Source organism: Mustelus asterias, chromosome 24, assembly GCF_964213995.1.
Source record: "Mustelus asterias chromosome 24, sMusAst1.hap1.1, whole genome shotgun sequence".
Classification (NCBI taxonomy): Eukaryota; Metazoa; Chordata; class Chondrichthyes; order Carcharhiniformes; family Triakidae; genus Mustelus; species Mustelus asterias.
Window position 1 is genome coordinate 42,995,251 of NC_135824.1, and position 21,034 is coordinate 43,016,284.

The 21,034-nt window shown below is 48.2% G+C and overlaps 11 non-coding genes across 11 annotated transcripts; all 11 read left to right on the top strand.

Moving 5' to 3' along the window:
• The first annotated feature begins 1,046 nt into the window (after nucleotides 1-1,046).
• Nucleotides 1,047-1,237, top strand: LOC144511605 (U2 spliceosomal RNA). The gene has a single exon (XR_013500854.1). It is a non-coding gene; the product is annotated as a U2 spliceosomal RNA (small nuclear RNA).
• Nucleotides 1,238-2,880: 1,643 nt separating this feature from the next.
• Nucleotides 2,881-3,071, top strand: LOC144511525 (U2 spliceosomal RNA). Its single transcript, XR_013500836.1, has one exon. It is a non-coding gene; the product is annotated as a U2 spliceosomal RNA (small nuclear RNA).
• A 1,642-nt stretch (nucleotides 3,072-4,713) lies between these two features.
• Nucleotides 4,714-4,904, top strand: LOC144511641 (U2 spliceosomal RNA). Its single transcript, XR_013500888.1, has one exon. It is a non-coding gene; the product is annotated as a U2 spliceosomal RNA (small nuclear RNA).
• Nucleotides 4,905-6,546: 1,642 nt separating this feature from the next.
• On the top strand, nucleotides 6,547-6,737 carry LOC144511649 (U2 spliceosomal RNA). Its single transcript, XR_013500895.1, has one exon. It is a non-coding gene; the product is annotated as a U2 spliceosomal RNA (small nuclear RNA).
• A 1,641-nt stretch (nucleotides 6,738-8,378) lies between these two features.
• LOC144511642 (U2 spliceosomal RNA) lies at nucleotides 8,379-8,569 on the top strand. The gene has a single exon (XR_013500889.1). It is a non-coding gene; the product is annotated as a U2 spliceosomal RNA (small nuclear RNA).
• A 1,641-nt stretch (nucleotides 8,570-10,210) lies between these two features.
• LOC144511643 (U2 spliceosomal RNA) lies at nucleotides 10,211-10,401 on the top strand. Its single transcript, XR_013500890.1, has one exon. It is a non-coding gene; the product is annotated as a U2 spliceosomal RNA (small nuclear RNA).
• A 1,641-nt stretch (nucleotides 10,402-12,042) lies between these two features.
• On the top strand, nucleotides 12,043-12,233 carry LOC144511644 (U2 spliceosomal RNA). The gene has a single exon (XR_013500891.1). It is a non-coding gene; the product is annotated as a U2 spliceosomal RNA (small nuclear RNA).
• A 1,642-nt stretch (nucleotides 12,234-13,875) lies between these two features.
• LOC144511646 (U2 spliceosomal RNA) lies at nucleotides 13,876-14,066 on the top strand. The gene has a single exon (XR_013500892.1). It is a non-coding gene; the product is annotated as a U2 spliceosomal RNA (small nuclear RNA).
• Nucleotides 14,067-15,708: 1,642 nt separating this feature from the next.
• On the top strand, nucleotides 15,709-15,899 carry LOC144511615 (U2 spliceosomal RNA). The gene has a single exon (XR_013500863.1). It is a non-coding gene; the product is annotated as a U2 spliceosomal RNA (small nuclear RNA).
• A 1,642-nt stretch (nucleotides 15,900-17,541) lies between these two features.
• On the top strand, nucleotides 17,542-17,732 carry LOC144511635 (U2 spliceosomal RNA). Its single transcript, XR_013500882.1, has one exon. It is a non-coding gene; the product is annotated as a U2 spliceosomal RNA (small nuclear RNA).
• Nucleotides 17,733-19,374: 1,642 nt separating this feature from the next.
• Nucleotides 19,375-19,565, top strand: LOC144511651 (U2 spliceosomal RNA). The gene has a single exon (XR_013500897.1). It is a non-coding gene; the product is annotated as a U2 spliceosomal RNA (small nuclear RNA).
• The last annotated feature ends 1,469 nt before the right edge of the window (nucleotides 19,566-21,034 follow it).

Sequence of the window (21,034 nt, forward strand, 5' to 3'; positions counted from 1 at the left end):
GTCATTGTCTATTACAGATATCTACTATTGTCTCCAGACAGGAGCTGTTTGTTCGCAGATCTCCCACTCACCCGACGAAGGAGCAGCGCTCCGAATGCTAGTGGCCTTTGCTGCCAAATAAGCCTGTTGGACTTTAACCTGGTGTTGTTAGACTCCTTTACACCCCAGTCCAACGCTGGCATCTCCACATCATGACTCTTTGCATCACTTAAACACTCTAAGCAAGTGAACACAAGAGTCCAAAAGACAGTCTGTCCGCCCAAGCCAACTTCAAACAGAGAGCAGTTCGCAGGTCTTCGTCTCCAATAATGGTGCTAATGACCTAATGGCTAATTGTTCTAACACAATGGTTTCAACAAGAGGACCTTGTTTAACGTCCCGAAACTCATATCACATGACCGAGACTTGGGCTAGCAGAATTCCTTTAAGTATACAGCCTTTGGATCTTACAGATAGTTGCTGTTTAATCTCTGACAAGAACAGGACTCCAGGCAACAGAAGCGAGGTGAGGAGAGGAGCAAGTAGTTGGAATGTGCAATGCACTGTGCCTGCGAGTGTGCGGGCAGCAGTGTCAAGCGTTGCCTTTCAAAAGATAATGAATTATCTGAAGGTAAAGTATTTGAAGGGCGACTGGCACCAAGGGAGTTGCTCTTGCAGAGAGCTGGCACAGACAGGACAGGCCAAACGGCCTCCTTTTGGAGTGATGCAAGTATTGTATGGGCACAGTCGGTTGCTGCATTCTCACTCACGGCCTGCAAAACACGCAACTGTTTTCAAAAGCTTGTTGCAGAGCAGCGCCTTGACAGTGACGTAGATGTGAATAGGCACAACCCTCTGGTAAGTGATTGGTGGAGTACGGGGCCATCTACATAACTGTGATGCAGTGGGGAGAAACGGCAACTTGTGCGTTGCAATGAGAAAGGCTGGGCGAAAGAAGCCAAGAGTGCAGCTGAGAGTGCTTATATGTGTAAGTGTTTGAATGGTGTCAGCCTGTTGTCAAAGAGGGAAGGCATATGACAATTGGGCGAGTCAAGAGCGGCGCCGGCATCGCTTCTCGGCCTTTTGGCTAAGATCAAGTGTAGTATCTGTTCTTATCAGTTTAATATCTGATACGTCCCTTATCTGGGGACCATATATTAAATTGATTTTTGGAGCAGGGAGATGGAATAGGGGCTTGCTCCGTCCACTCCACGTATCGGCCCGGTATTGCAGTATCTCCGGGAACGGTGCACCACCCCCTTTCTGGGGACAGTCTCAAACTTCAAAAACAGCTCTCGCACAAACTCACTCTCATGTGGAGGTGCCCGCTTTGCACCGGGCTGGCTGGGGCGGGCACAGTAAGAAGTCTCACATCACCAAGACTTTAGTCCAACAGGGTTTATTTGGTGTCCATGATGTGGAGATGCCGGCGTTGGACTGGGGTAAACGCAGTAAGGAGTCTAACAACACCAGGTTAAAGTCCAACAGGCTTATTTTGTTTGGCAGCAAACGCCACTAGCTTTCCGAGCGCTGCTCCTTCGTCAGGTGAGCGGGAGATGTGCTAACAAACAGCAACACAGGGCATCTCAAGACACAAACTCAATTTACAGAATCATGAATAATGATTGGGACGCGAGTCTTTACAGTTAATCAAGTCTTAAAGGTACACGCAATGTGACTGGAGAGAGAATTAAGCACAGGTTAAAGAGATGTGTATTGTTCTCCAGGCAGGACAGCCAGTCAGATTTTGCAAGTCCAGCCAAGTTACAGATAGTGTGACATGAAGCCAAGATCCCGGTTGAGGCCGTCCTCATGTGTGCCTCAACCGGGATCTTGGCTTCATGTCACACTATCTGTCATTGTCTATTACAGATATCTACTATTGTCTCCAGACAGGAGCTGTTTGTTCGCAGATCTCCCACTCACCCGACGAAGGAGCAGCGCTCCGAATGCTAGTGGCCTTTGCTGCCAAATAAGCCTGTTGGACTTTAACCTGGTGTTGTTAGACTCCTTTACACCCCAGTCCAACGCCGGCATCTCCACATCATGACTCTTTGCATCACTTAAACACTCTAAGCAAGTGAACACAAGAGTCCAAAAGACAGTCTGTCCGCCCAAGCCAACTTCAAACAGAGAGCAGTTCGCAGGTCTTCGTCTCCAATAATGGTGCTAATGACCTAATGGCTAATTGTTCTAACACAATGGTTTCAACAAGAGGACCTTGTTTAACGTCCCGAAACTCATATCACATGACCGAGACTTGGGCTAGCAGAATTCCTTTAGGTATACAGCCTTTGGATCTTACAGATAGTTGCTGTTTAATCTCTGACAAGAACAGGACTCCAGGCAACAGAAGCGAGGTGAGGAGAGGAGCAAGTAGTTGGAATGTGCAATGCACTGTGCCTGCGAGTGTGCGGGCAGCAGTGTCAAGCGTTGCCTTTCAAAAGATAATGAATTATCTGAAGGTAAAGTATTTGAAGGGCGACTGGCACCAAGGGAGTTGCTCTTGCAGAGAGCTGGCACAGACAGGACAGGCCAAACGGCCTCCTTTTGGAGTGATGCAAGTATTGTATGGGCACAGTCGGTTGCTGCATTCTCACTCACGGCCTGCAAAACACGCAACTGTTTTCAAAAGCTTGTTGCAGAGCAGCGCCTTGACAGTGACGTAGATGTGAATAGGCACAACCCTCTGGTAAGTGATTGGTGGAGTACGGGGTCATCTACATAACTGTGATGCAGTGGGGAGAAACGGCAACTTGTGCGTTGCAATGAGAAAGGCTGGGCGAAAGAAGCCAAGAGTGCAGCTGAGAGTGCTTATATGTGTAAGTGTTTGAATGGTGTCAGCCTGTTGTCAAAGAGGGAAGGCATATGACAATTGGGCGAGTCAAGAGCAGCACCGGCATCGCTTCTTGGCCTTTTGGCTAAGATCAAGTGTAGTATCTGTTCTTATCAGTTTAATATCTGATACGTCCCTTATCTGGGGACCATATATTAAATTGATTTTTGGAGCAGGAAGATGGAATAGGGGCTTGCTCTGTCCACTCCACGTATTGGCCCGGTATTGCAGTATCTCCGGGAACGGTGCACCACCCCCTTTCTGGGGACAGTCTCAAACTTCAAAAACAGCTCTCGCACAAACTCACTCTCATGTGGAGGTGCCTGCTTTGCACCGGGGTGGCTGGGGCGGGCACAGTGAGAAGTCTCACATCACCAAGTTAAAGTCCAACAGGGTTTATTTGGTATCCATGATGTGGAGATGCCGGCGTTGGACTGGGGTAAACGCAGTAAGGAGTCTAACAACACCAGGTTAAAGTCCAACAGGCTTATTTTGTTTGGCAGCAAACGCCACTAGCTTTCCGAGCGCTGCTCCTTCGTCAGGTGAGCGGGAGATGCGCTAACAAACAGCAACACAGGGCATCTCAAGACACAAACTCAATTTACAGAATCATGAATAATGATTGGGACGCGAGTCTTTACAGTTAATCAAGTCTTAAAGGTACACGCAATGTGACTGGAGAGAGAATTAAGCACAGGTTAAAGAGATGTGTATTGTTCTCCAGGCAGGACAGCCAGTCAGATTTTGCAAGTCCAGCCAAGTTACAGATAGTGTGACATGAAGCCAAGATCCCGGTTGAGGCCGTCCTCATGTGTGCCTCAACCGGGATCTTGGCTTCATGTCACACTATCTGTCATTGTCTATTACAGATATCTACTATTGTCTCCAGACAGGAGCTGTTTGTTCGCAGATCTCCCACTCACCCGACGAAGGAGCAGCGCTCCGAATGCTAGTGGCCTTTGCTGCCAAATAAGCCTGTTGGACTTTAACCTGGTGTTGTTAGACTCCTTTACACCCCAGTCCAACGCTGGCATCTCCACATCATGACTCTTTGCATCACTTAAACACTCTAAGCAAGTGAACACAAGAGTCCAAAAGACAGTCTGTCCGCCCAAGCCAACTTCAAACAGAGAGCAGTTCGCAGGTCTTCGTCTCCAATAATGGTGCTAATGACCTAATGGCTAATTGTTCTAACACAATGGTTTCAACAAGAGGACCTTGTTTAACGTCCCGAAACTCATATCACATGACCGAGACTTGGGCTAGCAGAATTCCTTTAAGTATACAGCCTTTGGATCTTACAGATAGTTGCTGTTTAATCTCTGACAAGAACAGGACTCCAGGCAACAGAAGCGAGGTGAGGAGAGGAGCAAGTAGTTGGAATGTGCAATGCACTGTGCCTGCGAGTGTGCGGGCAGCAGTGTCAAGCGTTGCCTTTCAAAAGATAATGAATTATCTGAAGGTAAAGTATTTGAAGGGCGACTGGCACCAAGGGAGTTGCTCTTGCAGAGAGCTGGCACAGACAGGACAGGCCAAACGGCCTCCTTTTGGAGTGATGCAAGTATTGTATGGGCACAGTCGGTTGCTGCATTCTCACTCACGGCCTGCAAAACACGCAACTGTTTTCAAAAGCTTGTTGCAGAGCAGCGCCTTGACAGTGACGTAGATGTGAATAGGCACAACCCTCTGGTAAGTGATTGGTGGAGTACGGGGCCATCTACATAACTGTGATGCAGTGGGGAGAAACGGCAACTTGTGCGTTGCAATGAGAAAGGCTGGGCGAAAGAAGCCAAGAGTGCAGCTGAGAGTGCTTATATGTGTAAGTGTTTGAATGGTGTCAGCCTGTTGTCAAAGAGGGAAGGCATATGACAATTGGGCGAGTCAAGAGCGGCGCCGGCATTGCTTCTCGGCCTTTTGGCTAAGATCAAGTGTAGTATCTGTTCTTATCAGTTTAATATCTGATACGTCCCTTATCTGGGGACCATATATTAAATTGATTTTTGGAGCAGGGAGATGGAATAGGGGCTTGCTCCGTCCACTCCACGTATCGGCCCGGTATTGCAGTATCTCCGGGAACGGTGCACCACCCCCTTTCTGGGGACAGTCTCAAACTTCAAAAACAGCTCTCGCACAAACTCACTCTCATGTGGAGGTGCCCGCTTTGCACCGGGCTGGCTGGGGCGGGCACAGTAAGAAGTCTCACATCACCAAGTTAAAGTCCAACAGGGTTTATTTGGTATCCATGATGTGGAGATGCCGGCGTTGGACTGGGGTAAACGCAGTAAGGAGTCTAACAACACCAGGTTAAAGTCCAACAGGCTTATTTTGTTTGGCAGCAAACGCCACTAGCTTTCCGAGCGCTGCTCCTTCGTCAGGTGAGCGGGAGATGTGCTAACAAACAGCAACACAGGGCATCTCAAGACACAAACTCAATTTACAGAATCATGAATAATGATTGGGACGCGAGTCTTTACAGTTAATCAAGTCTTAAAGGTACACGCAATGTGACTGGAGAGAGAATTAAGCACAGGTTAAAGAGATGTGTATTGTTCTCCAGGCAGGACAGCCAGTCAGATTTTGCAAGTCCAGCCAAGTTACAGATAGTGTGACATGAAGCCAAGATCCCGGTTGAGGCCGTCCTCATGTGTGCCTCAACCGGGATCTTGGCTTCATGTCACACTATCTGTCATTGTCTATTACAGATATCTACTATTGTCTCCAGACAGGAGCTGTTTGTTCGCAGATCTCCCACTCACCCGACGAAGGAGCAGCGCTCCGAATGCTAGTGGCCTTTGCTGCCAAATAAGCCTGTTGGACTTTAACCTGGTGTTGTTAGACTCCTTTACACCCCAGTCCAACGCCGGCATCTCCACATCATGACTCTTTGCATCACTTAAACACTCTAAGCAAGTGAACACAAGAGTCCAAAAGACAGTCTGTCCGCCCAAGCCAACTTCAAACAGAGAGCAGTTCGCAGGTCTTCGTCTCCAATAATGGTGCTAATGACCTAATGGCTAATTGTTCTAACACAATGGTTTCAACAAGAGCACCTTGTTTAACGTCCCGAAACTCATATCACATGACCGAGACTTGGGCTAGCAGAATTCCTTTAAGTATACAGCCTTTGGATCTTACAGATAGTTGCTGTTTAATCTCTGACAAGAACAGGACTCCAGGCAACAGAAGCGAGGTGAGGAGAGGAGCAAGTAGTTGGAATGTGCAATGCACTGTGCCTGCGAGTGTGCGGGCAGCAGTGTCAAGCGTTGCCTTTCAAAAGATAATGAATTATCTGAAGGTAAAGTATTTGAAGGGCGACTGGCACCAAGGGAGTTGCTCTTGCAGAGAGCTGGCACAGACAGGACAGGCCAAACGGCCTCCTTTTGGAGTGATGCAAGTATTGTATGGGCACAGTCGGTTGCTGCATTCTCACTCACGGCCTGCAAAACACGCAACTGTTTTCAAAAGCTTGTTGCAGAGCAGCGCCTTGACAGTGACGTAGATGTGAATAGGCACAACCCTCTGGTAAGTGATTGGTGGAGTACGGGGTCATCTACATAACTGTGATGCAGTGGGGAGAAACGGCAACTTGTGCGTTGCAATGAGAAAGGCTGGGTGAAAGAAGCCAAGAGTGCAGCTGAGAGTGCTTATATGTGTAAGTGTTTGAATGGTGTCAGCCTGTTGTCAAAGAGGGAAGGCATATGACAATTGGGCGAGTCAAGAGCAGCGCCGGCATCGCTTCTCGGCCTTTTGGCTAAGATCAAGTGTAGTATCTGTTCTTATCAGTTTAATATCTGATACGTCCCTTATCTGGGGACCATATATTAAATTGATTTTTGGAGCAGGGAGATGGAATAGGGGCTTGCTCCGTCCACTCCACGTATCGGCCCGGTATTGCAGTATCTCTGGGAACGGTGCACCACCCCCTTTCTGGGGACAGTCTCAAACTTCAAAAACAGCTCTCGCACAAACTCACTCTCATGTGGAGGTGCCCGCTTTGCACCGGGCTGGCTGGGGCGGGCACAGTAAGAAGTCTCACATCACCAAGTTAAAGTCCAACAGGGTTTATTTGGTGTCCATGATGTGGAGATGCCGGCGTTGGACTGGGGTAAACGCAGTAAGGAGTCTAACAACACCAGGTTAAAGTCCAACAGGCTTATTTTGTTTGGCAGCAAACGCCACTAGCTTTCCGAGCGCTGCTCCTTCGTCAGGTGAGCGGGAGATGTGCTAACAAACAGCAACACAGGGCATCTCAAGACACAAACTCAATTTACAGAATCATGAATAATGATTGGGACGCGAGTCTTTACAGTTAATCAAGTCTTAAAGGTACACGCAATGTGACTGGAGAGAGAATTAAGCACAGGTTAAAGAGATGTGTATTGTTCTCCAGGCAGGACAGCCAGTCAGATTTTGCAAGTCCAGCCAAGTTACAGATAGTGTGACATGAAGCCAAGATCCCGGTTGAGGCCGTCCTCATGTGTGCCTCAACCGGGATCTTGGCTTCATGTCACACTATCTGTCATTGTCTATTACAGATATCTACTATTGTCTCCAGACAGGAGCTGTTTGTTCGCAGATCTCCCACTCACCCGACGAAGGAGCAGCGCTCCGAATGCTAGTGGCCTTTGCTGCCAAATAAGCCTGTTGGACTTTAACCTGGTGTTGTTAGACTCCTTTACACCCCAGTCCAACGCCGGCATCTCCACATCATGACTCTTTGCATCACTTAAACACTCTAAGCAAGTGAACACAAGAGTCCAAAAGACAGTCTGTCCGCCCAAGCCAACTTCAAACAGAGAGCAGTTCGCAGGTCTTCGTCTCCAATAATGGTGCTAATGACCTAATGGCTAATTGTTCTAACACAATGGTTTCAACAAGAGGACCTTGTTTAACGTCCCGAAACTCATATCACATGACCGAGACTTGGGCTAGCAGAATTCCTTTAAGTATACAGCCTTTGGATCTTACAGATAGTTGCTGTTTAATCTCTGACAAGAACAGGACTCCAGGCAACAGAAGCGAGGTGAGGAGAGGAGCAAGTAGTTGGAATGTGCAATGCACTGTGCCTGCGAGTGTGCGGGCAGCAGTGTCAAGCGTTGCCTTTCAAAAGATAATGAATTATCTGAAGGTAAAGTATTTGAAGGGCGACTGGCACCAAGGGAGTTGCTCTTGCAGAGAGCTGGCACAGACAGGACAGGCCAAACGGCCTCCTTTTGGAGTGATGCAAGTATTGTATGGGCACAGTCGGTTGCTGCATTCTCACTCACGGCCTGCAAAACACGCAACTGTTTTCAAAAGCTTGTTGCAGAGCAGCGCCTTGACAGTGACGTAGATGTGAATAGGCACAACCCTCTGGTAAGTGATTGGTGGAGAAGGGGCCATCTACATAACTGTGATGCAGTGGGGAGAAACGGCAACTTGTGCGTTGCAATGAGAAAGGCTGGGCGAAAGAAGCCAAGAGTGCAGCTGAGAGTGCTTATATGTGTAAGTGTTTGAATGGTGTCAGCCTGTTGTCAAAGAGGGAAGGCATATGACAATTGGGCGAGTCAAGAGCGGCGCCGGCATCGCTTCTCGGCCTTTTGGCTAAGATCAAGTGTAGTATCTGTTCTTATCAGTTTAATATCTGATATGTCCCTTATCTGGGGACCATATATTAAATTGATTTTTGGAGCAGGGAGATGGAATAGGGGCTTGCTCCGTCCACTCCACGTATCGGCCTGGTATTGCAGTATCTCCGGGAACGGTGCACCACCCCCTTTCTGGGGACAGTCTCAAACTTCAAAAACAGCTCTCGCACAAACTCACTCTGATGTGGAGGTGCCCGCTTTGCACCGGGCTGGCTGGGGCGGGCACAGTAAGAAGTCTCACATCACCAAGTTAAAGTCCAACAGGGTTTATTTGGTGTCCATGATGTGGAGATGCCGGCGTTGGACTGGGGTAAACGCAGTAAGGAGTCTAACAACACCAGGTTAAAGTCCAACAGGCTTATTTTGTTTGGCAGCAAACGCCACTAGCTTTCCGAGCGCTGCTCCTTCGTCAGGTGAGCGGGAGATGTGCTAACAAACAGCAACACAGGGCATCTCAAGACACAAACTCAATTTACAGAATCATGAATAATGATTGGGACGCGAGTCTTTACAGTTAATCAAGTCTTAAAGGTACACGCAATGTGACTGGAGAGAGAATTAAGCACAGGTTAAAGAGATGTGTATTGTTCTCCAGGCAGGACAGCCAGTCAGATTTTGCAAGTCCAGCCAAGTTACAGATAGTGTGACATGAAGCCAAGATCCCGGTTGAGGCCGTCCTCATGTGTGCCTCAACCGGGATCTTGGCTTCATGTCACACTATCTGTCATTGTCTATTACAGATATCTACTATTGTCTCCAGACAGGAGCTGTTTGTTCGCAGATCTCCCACTCACCCGACGAAGGAGCAGCGCTCCGAATGCTAGTGGCCTTTGCTGCCAAATAAGCCTGTTGGACTTTAACCTGGTGTTGTTAGACTCCTTTACACCCCAGTCCAACGCCGGCATCTCCACATCATGACTCTTTGCATCACTTAAACACTCTAAGCAAGTGAACACAAGAGTCCAAAAGACAGTCTGTCCGCCCAAGCCAACTTCAAACAGAGAGCAGTTCGCAGGTCTTCGTCTCCAATAATGGTGCTAATGACCTAATGGCTAATTGTTCTAACACAATGGTTTCAACAAGAGGACCTTGTTTAACGTCCCGAAACTCATATCACATGACCGAGACTTGGGCTAGCAGAATTCCTTTAAGTATACAGCCTTTGGATCTTACAGATAGTTGCTGTTTAATCTCTGACAAGAACAGGACTCCAGGCAACAGAAGCGAGGTGAGGAGAGGAGCAAGTAGTTGGAATGTGCAATGCACTGTGCCTGCGAGTGTGCGGGCAGCAGTGTCAAGCGTTGCCTTTCAAAAGATAATGAATTATCTGAAGGTAAAGTATTTGAAGGGCAACTGGCACCAAGGGAGTTGCTCTTGCAGAGAGCTGGCACAGACAGGACAGGCCAAACGGCCTCCTTTTGGAGTGATGCAAGTATTGTATGGGCACAGTCGGTTGCTGCATTCTCACTCACGGCCTGCAAAACACGCAACTGTTTTCAAAAGCTTGTTGCAGAGCAGCGCCTTGACAGTGACGTAGATGTGAATAGGCACAACCCTCTGGTAAGTGATTGGTGGAGAAGGGGCCATCTACATAACTGTGATGCAGTGGGGAGAAACGGCAACTTGTGCGTTGCAATGAGAAAGGCTGGGCGAAAGAAGCCAAGAGTGCAGCTGAGAGTGCTTATATGTGTAAGTGTTTGAATGGTGTCAGCCTGTTGTCAAAGAGGGAAGGCATATGACAATTGGGCGAGTCAAGAGCGGCGCCGGCATCGCTTCTCGGCCTTTTGGCTAAGATCAAGTGTAGTATCTGTTCTTATCAGTTTAATATCTGATATGTCCCTTATCTGGGGACCATATATTAAATTGATTTTTGGAGCAGGGAGATGGAATAGGGGCTTGCTCCGTCCACTCCACGTATCGGCCTGGTATTGCAGTATCTCCGGGAACGGTGCACCACCCCCTTTCTGGGGACAGTCTCAAACTTCAAAAACAGCTCTCGCACAAACTCACTCTCATGTGGAGGTGCCCGCTTTGCACCGGGCTGGCTGGGGCGGGCACAGTAAGAAGTCTCACATCACCAAGTTAAAGTCCAACAGGGTTTATTTGGTGTCCATGATGTGGAGATGCCGGCGTTGGACTGGGGTAAACGCAGTAAGGAGTCTAACAACACCAGGTTAAAGTCCAACAGGCTTATTTTGTTTGGCAGCAAACGCCACTAGCTTTCCGAGCGCTGCTCCTTCGTCAGGTGAGCGGGAGATGTGCTAACAAACAGCAACACAGGGCATCTCAAGACACAAACTCAATTTACAGAATCATGAATAATGATTGGGACGCGAGTCTTTACAGTTAATCAAGTCTTAAAGGTACACGCAATGTGACTGGAGAGAGAATTAAGCACAGGTTAAAGAGATGTGTATTGTTCTCCAGGCAGGACAGCCAGTCAGATTTTGCAAGTCCAGCCAAGTTACAGATAGTGTGACATGAAGCCAAGATCCCGGTTGAGGCCGTCCTCATGTGTGCCTCAACCGGGATCTTGGCTTCATGTCACACTATCTGTCATTGTCTATTACAGATATCTACTATTGTCTCCAGACAGGAGCTGTTTGTTCGCAGATCTCCCACTCACCCGACGAAGGAGCAGCGCTCCGAATGCTAGTGGCCTTTGCTGCCAAATAAGCCTGTTGGACTTTAACCTGGTGTTGTTAGACTCCTTTACACCCCAGTCCAACGCCGGCATCTCCACATCATGACTCTTTGCATCACTTAAACACTCTAAGCAAGTGAACACAAGAGTCCAAAAGACAGTCTGTCCGCCCAAGCCAACTTCAAACAGAGAGCAGTTCGCAGGTCTTCGTCTCCAATAATGGTGCTAATGACCTAATGGCTAATTGTTCTAACACAATGGTTTCAACAAGAGGACCTTGTTTAACGTCCCGAAACTCATATCACATGACCGAGACTTGGGCTAGCAGAATTCCTTTAAGTATACAGCCTTTGGATCTTACAGATAGTTGCTGTTTAATCTCTGACAAGAACAGGACTCCAGGCAACAGAAGCGAGGTGAGGAGAGGAGCAAGTAGTTGGAATGTGCAATGCACTGTGTCTGCGAGTGTGCGGGCAGCAGTGTCAAGCGTTGCCTTTCAAAAGATAATGAATTATCTGAAGGTAAAGTATTTGAAGGGCAACTGGCACCAAGGGAGTTGCTCTTGCAGAGAGCTGGCACAGACAGGACAGGCCAAACGGCCTCCTTTTGGAGTGATGCAAGTATTGTATGGGCACAGTCGGTTGCTGCATTCTCACTCACGGCCTGCAAAACACGCAACTGTTTTCAAAAGCTTGTTGCAGAGCAGCGCCTTGACAGTGACGTAGATGTGAATAGGCACAACCCTCTGGTAAGTGATTGGTGGAGAAGGGGCCATCTACATAACTGTGATGCAGTGGGGAGAAACGGCAACTTGTGCGTTGCAATGAGAAAGGCTGGGCGAAAGAAGCCAAGAGTGCAGCTGAGAGTGCTTATATGTGTAAGTGTTTGAATGGTGTCAGCCTGTTGTCAAAGAGGGAAGGCATATGACAATTGGGCGAGTCAAGAGCGGCGCCGGCATCGCTTCTCGGCCTTTTGGCTAAGATCAAGTGTAGTATCTGTTCTTATCAGTTTAATATCTGATACGTCCCTTATCTGGGGACCATATATTAAATTGATTTTTGGAGCAGGGAGATGGAATAGGGGCTTGCTCCGTCCACTCCACGTATCGGCCTGGTATTGCAGTATCTCCGGGAACGGTGCACCACCCCCTTTCTGGGGACAGTCTCAAACTTCAAAAACAGCTCTCGCACAAACTCACTCTGATGTGGAGGTGCCCGCTTTGCACCGGGCTGGCTGGGGCGGGCACAGTAAGAAGTCTCACATCACCAAGTTAAAGTCCAACAGGGTTTATTTGGTGTCCATGATGTGGAGATGCCGGCGTTGGACTGGGGTAAACGCAGTAAGGAGTCTAACAACACCAGGTTAAAGTCCAACAGGCTTATTTTGTTTGGCAGCAAACGCCACTAGCTTTCCGAGCGCTGCTCCTTCGTCAGGTGAGCGGGAGATGTGCTAACAAACAGCAACACAGGGCATCTCAAGACACAAACTCAATTTACAGAATCATGAATAATGATTGGGACGCGAGTCTTTACAGTTAATCAAGTCTTAAAGGTACACGCAATGTGACTGGAGAGAGAATTAAGCACAGGTTAAAGAGATGTGTATTGTTCTCCAGGCAGGACAGCCAGTCAGATTTTGCAAGTCCAGCCAAGTTACAGATAGTGTGACATGAAGCCAAGATCCCGGTTGAGGCCGTCCTCATGTGTGCCTCAACCGGGATCTTGGCTTCATGTCACACTATCTGTCATTGTCTATTACAGATATCTACTATTGTCTCCAGACAGGAGCTGTTTGTTCGCAGATCTCCCACTCACCCGACGAAGGAGCAGCGCTCCGAATGCTAGTGGCCTTTGCTGCCAAATAAGCCTGTTGGACTTTAACCTGGTGTTGTTAGACTCCTTTACACCCCAGTCCAACGCCGGCATCTCCACATCATGACTCTTTGCATCACTTAAACACTCTAAGCAAGTGAACACAAGAGTCCAAAAGACAGTCTGTCCGCCCAAGCCAACTTCAAACAGAGAGCAGTTCGCAGGTCTTCGTCTCCAATAATGGTGCTAATGACCTAATGGCTAATTGTTCTAACACAATGGTTTCAACAAGAGGACCTTGTTTAACGTCCCGAAACTCATATCACATGACCGAGACTTGGGCTAGCAGAATTCCTTTAAGTATACAGCCTTTGGATCTTACAGATAGTTGCTGTTTAATCTCTGACAAGAACAGGACTCCAGGCAACAGAAGCGAGGTGAGGAGAGGAGCAAGTAGTTGGAATGTGCAATGCACTGTGCCTGCGAGTGTGCGGGCAGCAGTGTCAAGCGTTGCCTTTCAAAAGATAATGAATTATCTGAAGGTAAAGTATTTGAAGGGCGACTGGCACCAAGGGAGTTGCTCTTGCAGAGAGCTGGCACAGACAGGACAGGCCAAACGGCCTCCTTTTGGAGTGATGCAAGTATTGTATGGGCACAGTCGGTTGCTGCATTCTCACTCACGGCCTGCAAAACACGCAACTGTTTTCAAAAGCTTGTTGCAGAGCAGCGCCTTGACAGTGACGTAGATGTGAATAGGCACAACCCTCTGGTAAGTGATTGGTGGAGTACGGAGTCATCTACATAACTGTGATGCAGTGGGGAGAAACGGCAACTTGTGCGTTGCAATGAGAAAGGCTGGGCGAAAGAAGCCAAGAGTGCAGCTGAGAGTGCTTATATGTGTAAGTGTTTGAATGGTGTCAGCCTGTTGTCAAAGAGGGAAGGCATATGACAATTGGGCGAGTCAAGAGCAGCGCCGGCATCGCTTCTCGGCCTTTTGGCTAAGATCAAGTGTAGTATCTGTTCTTATCAGTTTAATATCTGATACGTCCCTTATCTGGGGACCATATATTAAATTGATTTTTGGAGCAGGGAGATGGAATAGGGGCTTGCTCCGTCCACTCCATGTATTGGCCCGGTATTGCAGTATCTCCGGGAACGGTGCACCACCCCCTTTCTGGGGACAGTCTCAAACTTCAAAAACAGCTCTCGCACAAACTCACTCTCATGTGGAGGTGCCCGCTTTGCACCGGGTTGGCTGGGGCGGGCACAGTAAGAAGTCTCACATCACCAAGTTAAAGTCCAACAGGGTTTATTTGGTGTCCATGATGTGGAGATGCCGGCGTTGGACTGGGGTAAACGCAGTAAGGAGTCTAACAACACCAGGTTAAAGTCCAACAGGCTTATTTTGTTTGGCAGCAAACGCCACTAGCTTTCCGAGCGCTGCTCCTTCGTCAGGTGAGCGGGAGATGCGCTAACAAACAGCAACACAGGGCATCTCAAGACACAAACTCAATTTACAGAATCATGAATAATGATTGGGACGCGAGTCTTTACAGTTAATCAAGTCTTAAAGGTACACGCAATGTGACTGGAGAGAGAATTAAGCACAGGTTAAAGAGATGTGTATTGTTCTCCAGGCAGGACAGCCAGTCAGATTTTGCAAGTCCAGCCAAGTTACAGATAGTGTGACATGAAGCCAAGATCCCGGTTGAGGCCGTCCTCATGTGTGCCTCAACCGGGATCTTGGCTTCATGTCACACTATCTGTCATTGTCTATTACAGATATCTACTATTGTCTCCAGACAGGAGCTGTTTGTTCGCAGATCTCCCACTCACCCGACGAAGGAGCAGCGCTCCGAATGCTAGTGGCCTTTGCTGCCAAATAAGCCTGTTGGACTTTAACCTGGTGTTGTTAGACTCCTTTACACCCCAGTCCAACGCCGGCATCTCCACATCATGACTCTTTGCATCACTTAAACACTCTAAGCAAGTGAACACAAGAGTCCAAAAGACAGTCTGTCCGCCCAAGCCAACTTCAAACAGAGAGCAGTTCGCAGGTCTTCGTCTCCAATAATGGTGCTAATGACCTAATGGCTAATTGTTCTAACACAATGGTTTCAACAAGAGGACCTTGTTTAACGTCCCGAAACTCATATCACATGACCGAGACTTGGGCTAGCAGAATTCCTTTAAGTATACAGCCTTTGGATCTTACAGATAGTTGCTGTTTAATCTCTGACAAGAACAGGACTCCAGGCAACAGAAGCGAGGTGAGGAGAGGAGCAAGTAGTTGGAATGTGCAATGCACTGTGCCTGCGAGTGTGCGGGCAGCAGTGTCAAGCGTTGCCTTTCAAAAGATAATGAATTATCTGAAGGTAAAGTATTTGAAGGGCGACTGGCACCAAGGGAGTTGCTCTTGCAGAGAGCTGGCACAGACAGGACAGGCCAAACGGCCTCCTTTTGGAGTGATGCAAGTATTGTATGGGCACAGTCGGTTGCTGCATTCTCACTCACGGCCTGCAAAACACGCAACTGTTTTCAAAAGCTTGTTGCAGAGCAGCGCCTTGACAGTGACGTAGATGTGAATAGGCACAACCCTCTGGTAAGTGATTGGTGGAGTACGGGGCCATCTACATAACTGTGATGCAGTGGGGAGAAACGGCAACTTGTGCGTTGCAATGAGAAAGGCTGGGCGAAAGAAGCCAAGAGTGCAGCTGAGAGTGCTTATATGTGTAAGTGTTTGAATGGTGTCAGCCTGTTGTCAAAGAGGGAAGGCATATGACAATTGGGCGAGTCAAGAGCGGCGCCGGCATCGCTTCTCGGCCTTTTGGCTAAGATCAAGTGTAGTATCTGTTCTTATCAGTTTAATATCTGATACGTCCCTTATCTGGGGACCATATATTAAATTGATTTTTGGAGCAGGGAGATGGAATAGGGGCTTGCTCCGTCCACTCCACGTATCGGCCCGGTATTGCAGTATCTCCGGGAACGGTGCACCACCCCCTTTCTGGGGACAGTCTCAAACTTCAAAAACAGCTCTCGCACAAACTCACTCTCATGTGGAGGTGCCCGCTTTGCACCGGGCTGGCTGGGGCGGGCACAGTAAGAAGTCTCACATCACCAAGTTAAAGTCCAACAGGGTTTATTTGGTATCCATGATGTGGAGATGCCGGCGTTGGACTGGGGTAAACGCAGTAAGGAGTCTAACAACACCAGGTTAAAGTCCAACAGGCTTATTTTGTTTGGCAGCAAACGCCACTAGCTTTCCGAGCGCTGCTCCTTCGTCAGGTGAGCGGGAGATGTGCTAACAAACAGCAACACAGGGCATCTCAAGACACAAACTCAATTTACAGAATCATGAATAATGATTGGGACGCGAGTCTTTACAGTTAATCAAGTCTTAAAGGTACACGCAATGTGACTGGAGAGAGAATTAAGCACAGGTTAAAGAGATGTGTATTGTTCTCCAGGCAGGACAGCCAGTCAGATTTTGCAAGTCCAGCCAAGTTACAGATAGTGTGACATGAAGCCAAGATCCCGGTTGAGGCCGTCCTCATGTGTGCCTCAACCGGGATCTTGGCTTCATGTCACACTATCTGTCATTGTCTATTACAGATATCTACTATTGTCTCCAGACAGGAGCTGTTTGTTCGCAGATCTCCCACTCACCCGACGAAGGAGCAGCGCTCCGAATGCTAGTGGCCTTTGCTGCCAAATAAGCCTGTTGGACTTTAACCTGGTGTTGTTAGACTCCTTTACACCCCAGTCCAACGCCGGCATCTCCACATCATGACTCTTTGCATCACTTAAACACTCTAAGCAAGTGAACACAAGAGTCCAAAAGACAGTCTGTCCGCCCAAGCCAACTTCAAACAGAGAGCAGTTCGCAGGTCTTCGTCTCCAATAATGGTGCTAATGACCTAATGGCTAATTGTTCTAACACAATGGTTTCAACAAGAGGACCTTGTTTAACGTCCCGAAACTCATATCACATGACCGAGACTTGGGCTAGCAGAATTCCTTTAAGTATACAGCCTTTGGATCTTACAGATAGTTGCTGTTTAATCTCTGACAAGAACAGGACTCCAGGCAACAGAAGCGAGGTGAGGAGAGGAGCAAGTAGTTGGAATGTGCAATGCACTGTGCCTGCGAGTGTGCGGGCAGCAGTGTCAAGCGTTGCCTTTCAAAAGATAATGAATTATCTGAAGGTAAAGTATTTGAAGGGCGACTGGCACCAAGGGAGTTGCTCTTGCAGAGAGCTGGCACAGACAGGACAGGCCAAACGGCCTCCTTTTGGAGTGATGCAAGTATTGTATGGGCACAGTCGGTTGCTGCATTCTCACTCACGGCCTGCAAAACACGCAACTGTTTTCAAAAGCTTGTTGCAGAGCAGCGCCTTGACAGTGACGTAGATGTGAATAGGCACAACCCTCTGGTAAGTGATTGGTGGAGTACGGGGTCATCTACATAACTGTGATGCAGTGGGGAGAAACGGCAACTTGTGCGTTGCAATGAGAAAGGCTGGGCGAAAGAAGCCAAGAGTGCAGCTGAGAGTGCTTATATGTGTAAGTGTTTGAATGGTGTCAGCCTGTTGTCAAAGAGGGAAGGCATATGACAATTGGGCGAGTCAAGAGCAGCACCGGCATCGCTTCTCGGCCTTTTGGCTAAGATCAAGTGTAGTATCTGTTCTTATCAGTTTAATATCTGATACGTCCCTTATCTGGGGACCATATATTAAATTGATTTTTGGAGCAGGGAGATGGAATAGGGGCTTGCTCCGTCCACTCCACGTATCGGCCCGGTATTGCAGTATTTCCGGGAACGGTGCACCACCCCCTTTCTGGGGACAGTCTCAAACTTCAAAAACAGCTCTCGCACAAACTCACTCTCATGTGGAGGTGCCCGCTTTGCACCGGGCTGGCTGGGGCGGGCACAGTAAGAAGTCTCACATCACCAAGTTAAAGTCCAACAGGGTTTATTTGGTGTCCATGATGTGGAGATGCCGGCGTTGGACTGGGGTAAACGCAGTAAGGAGTCTAACAACACCAGGTTAAAGTCCAACAGGCTTATTTTGTTTGGCAGCAAACGCCACTAGCTTTCCGAGCGCTGCTCCTTCGTCAGGTGAGCGGGAGATGCGCTAACAAACAGCAACACAGGGCATCTCAAGACACAAACTCAATTTACAGAATCATGAATAATGATTGGGACGCGAGTCTTTACAGTTAATCAAGTCTTAAAGGTACACGCAATGTGACTGGAGAGAGAATTAAGCACAGGTTAAAGAGATGTGTATTGTTCTCCAGGCAGGACAGCCAGTCAGATTTTGCAAGTCCAGCCAAGTTACAGATAGTGTGACATGAAGCCAAGATCCCGGTTGAGGCCGTCCTCATGTGTGCCTCAACCGGGATCTTGGCTTCATGTCACACTATCTGTCATTGTCTATTACAGATATCTACTATTGTCTCCAGACAGGAGCTGTTTGTTCGCAGATCTCCCACTCACCCGACGAAGGAGCAGCGCTCCGAATGCTAGTGGCCTTTGCTGCCAAATAAGCCTGTTGGACTTTAACCTGGTGTTGTTAGACTCCTTTACACCCCAGTCCAACGCCGGCATCTCCACATCATGACTCTTTGCATCACTTAAACACTCTAAGCAAGTGAACACAAGAGTCCAAAAGACAGTCTGTCCGCCCAAGCCAACTTCAAACAGAGAGCAGTTCGCAGGTCTTCGTCTCCAATAATGGTGCTAATGACCTAATGGCTAATTGTTCTAACACAATGGTTTCAACAAGAGGACCTTGTTTAACGTCCCGAAACTCATATCACATGACCGAGACTTGGGCTAGCAGAATTCCTTTAAGTATACAGCCTTTGGATCTTACAGATAGTTGCTGTTTAATCTCTGACAAGAACAGGACTCCAGGCAACAGAAGCGAGGTGAGGAGAGGAGCAAGTAGTTGGAATGTGCAATGCACTGTGCCTGCGAGTGTGCGGGCAGCAGTGTCAAGCGTTGCCTTTCAAAAGATAATGAATTATCTGAAGGTAAAGTATTTGAAGGGCGACTGGCACCAAGGGAGTTGCTCTTGCAGAGAGCTGGCACAGACAGGACAGGCCAAACGGCCTCCTTTTGGAGTGATGCAAGTATTGTATGGGCACAGTCGGTTGCTGCATTCTCACTCACGGCCTGCAAAACACGCAACTGTTTTCAAAAGCTTGTTGCAGAGCAGCGCCTTGACAGTGACGTAGATGTGAATAGGCACAACCCTCTGGTAAGTGATTGGTGGAGTACGGGGCCATCTACATAACTGTGATGCAGTGGGGAGAAACGGCAACTTGTGCGTTGCAATGAGAAAGGCTGGGCGAAAGAAGCCAAGAGTGCAGCTGAGAGTGCTTATATGTGTAAGTGTTTGAATGGTGTCAGCCTGTTGTCAAAGAGGGAAGGCATATGACAATTGGGCGAGTCAAGAGCAGCGCTGGCATCGCTTCTCGGCCTTTTGGCTAAGATCAAGTGTAGTATCTGTTCTTATCAGTTTAATATCTGATACGTCCCTTATCTGGGGACCATATATTAAATTGATTTTTGGAGCAGGGAGATGGAATAGGGGCTTGCTCCGTCCACTCCATGTATCGGCCTGGTATTGCAGTATCTCCGGGAATGGTGCACCACCCCCTTTCTGGGGACAGTCTCAAACTTCAAAAACAGCTCTCGCACAAACTCACTCTCATGTGGAGGTGCCCGCTTTGCACCGGGCTGGCTGGGGCGGGCACAGTAAGAAGTCTCACATCACCAAGTTAAAGTCCAACAGGGTTTATTTGGTGTCCATGATGTGGAGATGCCGGCGTTGGACTGGGGTAAACGCAGTAAGGAGTCTAACAACACCAGGTTAAAGTCCAACAGGCTTATTTTGTTTGGCAGCAAACGCCACTAGCTTTCCGAGCGCTGCTCCTTCGTCAGGTGAGCGGGAGATGCGCTAACAAACAGCAACACAGGGCATCTCAAGACACAAACTCAATTTACAGAATCATGAATAATGATTGGGACGCGAGTCTTTACAGTTAATCAAGTCTTAAAGGTACACGCAATGTGACTGGAGAGAGAATTAAGCACAGGTTAAAGAGATGTGTATTGTTCTCCAGGCAGGACAGCCAGTCAGATTTTGCAAGTCCAGCCAAGTTACAGATAGTGTGACATGAAGCCAAGATCCCGGTTGAGGCCGTCCTCATGTGTGCCTCAACCGGGATCTTGGCTTCATGTCACACTATCTGTCATTGTCTATTACAGATATCTACTATTGTCTCCAGACAGGAGCTGTTTGTTCGCAGATCTCCCACTCACCCGACGAAGGAGCAGCGCTCCGAATGCTAGTGGCCTTTGCTGCCAAATAAGCCTGTTGGACTTTAACCTGGTGTTGTTAGACTCCTTTACACCCCAGTCCAACGCCGGCATCTCCACATCATGACTCTTTGCATCACTTAAACACTCTAAGCAAGTGAACACAAGAGTCCAAAAGACAGTCTGTCCGCCCAAGCCAACTTCAAACAGAGAGCAGTTCGCAGGTCTTCGTCTCCAATAATGGTGCTAATGACCTAATGGCTAATTGTTCTAACACAATGGTTTCAACAAGAGGACCTTGTTTAACGTCCCGAAACTCATATCACATGACCGAGACTTGGGCTAGCAGAATTCCTTTAAGTATACAGCCTTTGGATCTTACAGATAGTTGCTGTTTAATCTCTGACAAGAACAGGACTCCAGGCAACAGAAGCGAGGTGAGGAGAGGAGCAAGTAGTTGGAATGTGCAATGCACTGTGCCTGCGAGTGTGCGGGCAGCAGTGTCAAGCGTTGCCTTTCAAAAGATAATGAATTATCTGAAGGTAAAGTATTTGAAGGGCGACTGGCACCAAGGGAGTTGCTCTTGCAGAGAGCTGGCACAGACAGGACAGGCCAAACGGCCTCCTTTTGGAGTGATGCAAGTATTGTATGGGCACAGTCGGTTGCTGCATTCTCACTCACGGCCTGCAAAACACGCAACTGTTTTCAAAAGCTTGTTGCAGAGCAGCGCCTTGACAGTGACGTAGATGTGAATAGGCACAACCCTCTGGTAAGTGATTGGTGGAGTACGGGGTCATCTACATAA